Here is an 8,614-nt window from a genome sequence, read left to right as displayed (position 1 = left end):
TCATGGCTTTGACAACCTGCGGGCAAAAAAACAAAACGTTTTTCCACTCGCAGCCTGATCACACAAATTACGTTCAAAGATGCTCAGCCTTCTCGAAACGTCGCTGTGCCATGGTAGTAGAAATGTATTGGACTAGGACAGAACATGTTCACGTGACCACAGAGGCGTCATCTGGGCGGAGTCATGATGCACTTATCCCACATCCAACAAAGGAAGGTCGTGTTTCAGTCGGTGCCGGGACAAGGCGAAAAGGCCAAAGTGCTCCCCCACTATGAGCTGTGAACTGCTTCAGCGGAATAGGTCGCTGGTTCCCGCCTTTTTTTTCTGTCCCCTTCTTCTGAAGCTCCCAAGGCAGCTGCCTCTATTATCCACCCTCGGCCCAGCCCTAGTTTCACAGTTATTGGGCTAATCTGGTCTCGGACAGCAGAGAGACTGACAAATGGGATCATATTGTTTATTGAGATGTTATGGACCGCTCCACTACATTATGGGACAAACGCTGGTCACAAGCCACCAGGACTGAGTGTCGGTGCCCATAGATGGTCCTACAGGTCAGGAAAAGGGAACTTTTTGTATAAATACAATACGCAACAAAGCAGCCACACTTCTACCAGCCTGATGTAAGGGTCCGAATGTGGCAACCAATTAGTTTACCTGGCGGCACCCAGAAATTATATTTAAGTTTTTGGTGGACACTGGACCCAACTGACGTCTCTTCTATCTCTTGAGGATGGATGAATCTTCAGAATTCCAGCAAGTTTCTGGCTCTTTACACCCGCTGTGCCCATTATGAGGGGCCCCAACCATCCCTGTGCTGAGTTCCCGGGTCTGTACACCCGCTGTGCCCATTATGAGGGGCTCCCACCATCCCTGTGCTGAGTTCCCGGGTCTGTACACCCGCTGTGCCCATTATGAGGGGCTCCCACCATCCCTGTGCTGAGTTCCCGGGTCTGTACACCCGCTGTGCCCATTATGAGGGGCTCCCACCATCCCTGTGCTGAGTTCCCGGGTCTGTACACCCGCTGTGCCCATTATGAGGGGCTCCCACCATCCCTGTGCTGAGTTCCCGGGTCTGTACACCCGCTGTGCCCATTATGAGGGGCTCCCACCATCCCTGTGCTGAGTTCCCGGGTCTGTACACCCGCTGTGCCCATTATGAGGGGCTCCCACCATCCCTGTGCTGAGTTCCCGGGTCTGTACACCCGCTGTGCCCATTATGAGGGGCTCCCACCATCCCTGTGCTGAGTTCCCGGGTCTGTACACCCGCTGTGCCCATTATGAGGGGCTCCCACCATCCCTGTGCTGAGTTCCCGGGTCTGTACACCCGCTGTGCCCATTATGAGGGGCTCCCACCATCCCTGTGCTGAGTTCCCGGGTCTGTACACCCGCTGTGCCCATTATGAGGGGCTCCCACCATCCCTGTGCTGAGTTCCCGGGTCTGTACACCCGCTGTGCCCATTATGAGGGGCTCCCACCATCCCTGTGCTGAGTTCCCGGGTCTGTACACCCGCTGTGCCCATTATGAGGGGCTCCCACCATCCCTGTGCTGAGTTCCCGGGTCTGTACACCCGCTGTGCCCATTATGAGGGGCTCCCACCATCCCTGTGCTGAGTTCCCGGGTCTGTACACCCGCTGTGCCCATTATGAGGGGCTCCCACCATCCCTGTGCTGAGTTCCCGGGTCTGTACACCCGCTGTGCCCATTATGAGGGGCTCCCACCATCCCTGTGCTGAGTTCCCGGGTCTGTACACCCGCTGTGCCCATTATGAGGGGCTCCCACCATCCCTGTGCTGAGTTCCCGGGTCTGTACACCCGCTGTGCCCATTATGAGGGGCTCCCACCATCCCTGTGCTGAGTTCCCGGGTCTGTACACCCGCTGTGCCCATTATGAGGGGCTCCCACCATCCCTGTGCTGAGTTCCCGGGTCTGTACACCCGCTGTGCCCATTATGAGGGGCTCCCACCATCCCTGTGCTGAGTTCCCGGGTCTGTACACCCGCTGTGCCCATTATGAGGGGCTCCCACCATCCCTGTGCTGAGTTCCCGGGTCTGTACACCCGCTGTGCCCATTATGAGGGGCTCCCACCATCCCTGTGCTGAGTTCCCGGGTCTGTACACCCGCTGTGCCCATTATGAGGGGCTCCCACCATCCCTGTGCTGAGTTCCCGGGTCTGTACACCCGCTGTGCCCATTATGAGGGGTTCCCAACATCTCTGTGCTGAGTTCCCTGGGTCTGTACCCCTACTGTGCCCATTATGAGGGACTCCCACCATCCCTGTGCTGAGTTCCCGGGTCTGTACCCCTACTGTGCCCATTATGAGGGGGCTCCCACCATCCCTTCTGGATCAATTATTCTTTTAGATTATGGAAAATGTAAGCGACGGATGGGGAACACCCGGGGTGGGATGGAGACAAAGGCTGGTAGATCTGGTCACCAAATATTTTATGATCTCAGACACGACGGCCTCGCTGACATAGTAAAATATCTTTCTTTAGGTGGACCAATTCTTCAGCTGAGTTTAGGGAATCCATTGCAGCTAAACTGGGCCGGCTTTTCTCTGTGCTCCCAAATGGGCCTGCAGCCTCTTGTCTCATGACTAGTACTATTCAGCCTCTGAGCGATAGAGGGGGTGGAGCTGAGAACCTCGGACTACACAGCAGGAATTTCTCAGGCTCATCATCTAAGGTGTTCGGAAGATAAGAAGATAAGAATTCCAGTTGCTAAAGAGGTTGAGTTGGCCGGACGGCCTGGTGCAGAAGATAAACTTTAGAGACACTCGACAGGCCGGCCGCGTCCTCTGAGTCACTTCAATTGCAGACATTTCACATTTCGGTGGACTTTATTTTCCTACAGAATTTTTTTTTTAACCTTCCCAAAAATGTTTGGTGAGCGCCATCTGGTATCCTACTCGTGTTAGGACTTTGAAGTTTCATGATTTACTATTCAGACGTTACACACAATCTCTAGGAAACTTCCTCCAGAGAAAACCCATCATCGTGCTTCTGCCAATCAGAAGAGAACCTGAGGCACGCCATGCCGGGTCGCTCGGCAGCTACTTGCTGGCCGACATTGTTCACTCGTTCACACCATAGGCAGTGCGTTCCGGTCCGATTCTGGCCGGAACGCACTGCCTCGCATTGCGGCCGGCTTGGTTTTTGTGACGGGCAGGAGGGGGCGTGGCGGGCCATTGAAGTGTATGGTACCGTAGCCACGCCCTCCGGCCGCAATGGGACCGCAGGGCCCATTGTGCCTGCAGTGCGTTCGGCTGCGGTGCGATCAAAATGCTGCAAGCACTATTTTAAGCGCACTGCAGGCACAATGTGCCCTGCGATCCCGTGCGGGCGATCGCCCTGCGGCTGCAAGGCGTGGCTACGGTGGCAAGGCGTGGCTACGGTGCCATTCACTTCAATGGCCCGCCACGCCCCCCTCCAGCCCGGCAAAAAAACCAGGCCGGCCGCAATGCGAGGCAGTGCGTTCCGGCCAGAATCGGACCGGAACGCACCGCCTATGGTGTGAACGAACCATTAGCAGCATGCGAACCCAATCTGGGGAACGGCGATGGGCACTGACAATGGCCCATATGACTAGATCTGGGAAATGATCATGGCCATTCATCACTGAGATTCTGCCACTGTTCTGTGAAAGGCAGCACATAGCGGACGGGAAATTGAGACGCGCCACATTGGGTGGGCAAGTACTTGCTGGTCCTCATTATTTTGGCAGCCCAGGACACAAACTACTGGTCCCAGATAACCCTGGGGACAGCGACGGGCACCTCAGATTGGCCTTCAAGTTTGGTTCTGGGATAGACTGTGATGGCCGATAATCGCCGCTGACATTTTGCTGAGGCCGGCGGCCCGATTCCTCGGCGAAGCACGGTACACGGCAGACAGGAAATATCTACATTGCTGTAAATGTTGTACAGAGTTCTTACGCATTCCCTATATTCGATCCATACTCTTTACAAGAGTACGGGCGAGCGTAGGGGGGTCATAGCCTTAGTTCTGGTTTATCGGGCTCCTAAGAGAATATTTTTTTAGATTTGTGTATTATTAAAAGCGCTTATTCCCACTAAAGCTTCGACTTTTTATTGATGATCCATGTAGCCGACTTACCGAGAAGAGACTATGAATTCTGCCATGACAGACATCCCAACTCTCCTGGACGCTCCGGGAGTCTCCCGCTATTGGATAGCGGCTCCCGGCCGCCCGGGAGAGAAACACTTCCTCCCGGAAAGGTTTATCTGCTCGATCGAGCAGATAAACCTTTCACTGCGATCGTTTTTTTTCTTTCTTTTCTGACATGGCGAGCCGCGGCCCGACCGTCAGTCAGAAAAGAAACAAAAAGGCATACGAATCCATAGCTAGATTCCTATTGGCTATTGCACTTTGCAATAGCCAATAGCAAACTAGGTAATGCACCCGCCCTCTGCTGCTGTCAATCAGCAGAGGGGGACCTGAATTTTTCTATCAGGTCCTCTTCTGGTGATTGAAAGCAGCAGAAGCAGAGGGCGGGTGCAATAGCTAGTTTGCTATTGGCTATTGCAAAGTGCAATAGCCAATAGGAATCTAGCTATGCATTCTTATGCCTTTTTTTAAATATTCTGACGACTGCAACTGGCAGAATACTAAAAACAAAATCAGAAAAAAAACCTGCAGATAGCAAAGAAGCTATTGCTTCCTGTGCTATCTGCCATCATTTCAGGGGGGTGCTCTCTCCCAGCCCCCCTAACCCCCCTCCGCGGATGGGGGGGGGGGTAGAGGGCACCTCCCTGAAATGAGAAGGACACCTCCCTGAAATGGCTTCTTTCAGGTTGGGATCCCTGCCATGAGGAATGATGTAAGCTGGTGTTCCTGACCCCCCGCCCTCCTACCTAAAAAAATGCTAGCTGTCTGGCTGTCATATTGATCTTCTGGCTTCAGTCACTAACCTGGCACAAGCATCAAGGGTTCTGTTTTCACTGGCTGCATGCTTGCCACAGATCAGTGCCTTGAACAATACTGAAGCCAGGTTTTTAGCCAAAAAGCATTTTCAAAAGAAGGAAAATGGCAGCCCCGGTGTTTGCCTGGTGACAGGTTACTTTTATAGGGCACCCACACTAAAGCTGGCCAAACAATTGATTTTTTTACAGTCTGCTAAATGAAGGTTAAGCTGCACAGAAGTGTGTGGGGGTGGGGGGAGGAGCAGATATGCCACATGCAGTATATGCTTTACAGTTTCCAATCACGTGTCCCCCAGTACTGGGACCACACTGTCACAGAGTACTGATCGGGATCCGGTAAGAAGGACTCTCAATCACGTGATCACTGTGGCAGCCAATCACAGTGATCACATGATCTGGAAGCCCATACAATGCCTTGTGTTAAGGTTAGCGCCTTAAAGGAGAACTATGAGGTCAGGGCTTTTCCCCATAGTTGTCCTTAGGGTAACGTGAGGACACAAACTAGCGTCCTCCCGTCACCCTAGGCTCAGTATATAGGGAGCTACAGCTCGCGGTATACTGAGACGCCGCAGCCGGAGCGGATCCCGACAATAATGTCTGGATCCGCCCAGCTGCGTGACTGACAGCTGGCTCTGCCTATCTAGAGGCAGAGCCAGCTGTACCCGCCCCTTCCCCCGTCCGTTCCGCCAGTCAGCACTGGCGGATCGGAGCGGGGAGGGGGGAATCCAGCCCCTCCCCCCGTGACAGGATCGAGAAGTGAGCGAGCGCCGGTATGTGTTCTCTCACTTCCCGATCTACTGAGCCATTGTCACAGGTCGGCTAGAACAAGGAGGTGAGTGAAAAGCACCCCTCCCCCCCTCATAGTTCTCCTTTAAGGCTGATGGTTAGGAAGAGGTTAAAAATCATGTGATATCCCCCGAGCCGTTCCGTCACGTCTCCCCTGCGAGGTGTAAATGATTCTTCACAGCTTTGTGCAGATGAGCGTATAGAAAATATGAAAGTGTCTCCCGCACGGCAGAGCGAGGTGCCGCCATACTACAGGGGAAACGCACGCTACAATTAACGCACTAAAGATAGAAGTAACGTGTAATCATGTCATGGGGGATCGTGTCACCAAGACAGAACATAGAATTTGCCCACCAATGAATGATTAGCGGAAAGGATAAAAACAATGATTGTGCTATCCATCCAGTCCCGGCGGGATTCCAGCTCGCACCGCGCTAAATAACCGCCATGTGAAGGAAACAGAAACTGAAGCGCATGCCGGGGACCCATCTGCTGGTTTTGTTGCTTCCAAACTGCCACTGTTATATATTAGCCATATATTTATTATTGGTATTTATACGGCGCCGACAATTTACGCCGCGCTTTACATATTTGAAGGAGAACTATGAGGGGGGGGTGGGGTGCTTTTCTCTCACCTCATAGTTCTAGCCGACCTGTGACAATGAGACTCACAGGTCGGCTCAGTAGATCGGGAAGTGAGAGAACACATACCGGCGCTCGCTCACCTCTCGATCCTGTCACGGTTCTCTGCCGTGACAGGGGAGGGGCTGGATTCCCCCAGCTCCGATCCTGCAGCCCTGACCGGTCGATTGGACGGGGGAGGGGGCGGGTACAGCTGGCTTTGCCTCTAGATAGGCAGAGCCAGCTGTCACTCACGCAGCTGGGCGGATCCCGGCACAATTTGGGAACAAGCACCGGCTTCCTCACGCTACATTTAGCCCTGCTTTCCCAAAACAGGGCTAAATGTAAAAGGCAACTTACCGCCCGGAACTGCATGTTCCGGGCGTTGGGGGATTCCACAGATGCTGCCGCCCCTCTGCGCCCTGCCGCCCCGAGCGGTGGCCTTGTGGGAAATCCGGGCCTGCATACATGCAATAGGTTGGACTTGATGGACCTGTGTCTTTATTCAAACTCAAATATCATGTAACTATGTAACACATAGAGCACATTCTCACCAGTCCCTGCCCGCAAGGAGCTTACAATCTTTTACATCTTTATTGGGAATTCCACAAAATGTTATTGGTTAGGTAAGAACAAATAAGATTCCTTACATCATCTTAATAGAGGGGTTTGCAACCTCGGTACGCCAGCTGTGGTGAAGCTACAACTCCCCTGGGGGGTCATGCCTGTGGCTGTCAGAGTCATGCAATGCCTCATGGGGTTTGCAGCTCCGCAACAGCCGGAGTGCTGACGTTGCCAACCGCTGACCTAATAACGCGGATTCATTTATAAGCCAAACACAGTAACGATTAGTATTCACACTGCCCACGATGCCATTGCTTGGCCCATAGCGGGCACTGATGCACGCCATTTCTAGGATTCATCGCCCCCCCCCCAAAAAAAACCTTGCACTGTATAAATGTGAAACCGCACGCTGCTAGTCTGAATAGCTTTAAATCAACTTTATTGATCCAGCAGAGATGAGGACGTTCCACCCAAGCCTCCCTGTGACACATTTCGACCCCTAATACCGCTTAGTCATAGAAGGGGGAAACACATCAGAGGGAGGCGTGGGTGGAGAGTCCTCATTTCTGCTGGATCAAAGAGTTGTTTGGCGGTGGGCGGCTTCAGGTGTGTTCTGTACAGACACAAGAGCAATGTTGAATGGCCTGTAGAATAATTTTTTTTTTTTTTAACGTCAGAGGCACTTGCTGTAGTACTCATGCGGTTGCTATAATGAAGCATCAGCAGGGGAATTCACTGGCACATGTTTCAGCACTGTTCTGGGTAGTGGAGTGCAAAACAAAGCAATTTTCAAGGTTCAGTACTTGTGTTCCATGGAATATGGATGTCCCATTGCTGTACTTTGTCTCCGCCAGGTGGCAGAACTGGGGAAGTGCAGCTGGCAGCTAGATTTCATTCACTATATAAAAGGTGTGCGTGTGTGTCCTGCTACACCAGCAATCGTATGACGACTGAGGGGCCCACTTATAAATGCTTGAACATTACATTTCACCTCTTTAAAAGGGATAACATGGAAGTACAAAAGACGTTACTATACTTAAATACGGCATTCGTTTCAGGATTGGCTGCATGTTACAGTTAGAATGTACACCGATCAGCCATAACATTCTGAGTTCAGGTGTCATTGTAATACACCCCCCCACTTCCAGGTGTCATTGTTACCAGATCATCAATGTTATTCACCTCTCAGTGGTCACAATGTTTTGGCTGGTCGGTATAATTTAGTGTTTTTCTTTTGTAACTTTATCTGTAAATATTTGCTGCTGATGTATGAGGTGCAGAGACACTGTGCGTGTCATAGAGTGTAACTCCGCAACGAATATTAAGGTTTATCGAAAACCAAATGACATTTTACAATTTCCTTTTCTTCATAACGGCGACATAAAAGTATAAAATTCAGGAATGACTTTGTAATAAGAGAAAGAAAGAATGTTTTCTGGGAGGAGAATTCTGTCTTCACATCGGGACCGGCTGCAGGTTACAGACAAGAAGAAGGAGAGGGGGCTCAGCATGGAATGGCAGACGGCTGGAAGACGCAGCGATATCCGCCCATCACAAGGTCATCCTGCGTCGCAGCGCGTTTATGGATACGTTCCAGTGTGTCACCCTATTGTTATGCAGCCATGCAGTTTAACTGTTTATCGCAATGACCTTGGTGGGGGATGGGGGGGGGGGGGGGGTTTTTCTCCCCCCCCAACACGG

The sequence above is a fragment of the Nanorana parkeri genome, unplaced genomic scaffold (assembly GCF_000935625.1).
Source record: "Nanorana parkeri isolate BGI_ZX_2015 unplaced genomic scaffold, ASM93562v1 scaffold1687, whole genome shotgun sequence".
Classification (NCBI taxonomy): domain Eukaryota; kingdom Metazoa; phylum Chordata; class Amphibia; order Anura; family Dicroglossidae; genus Nanorana; species Nanorana parkeri.
This window is presented reverse-complemented; position numbering follows the sequence as displayed.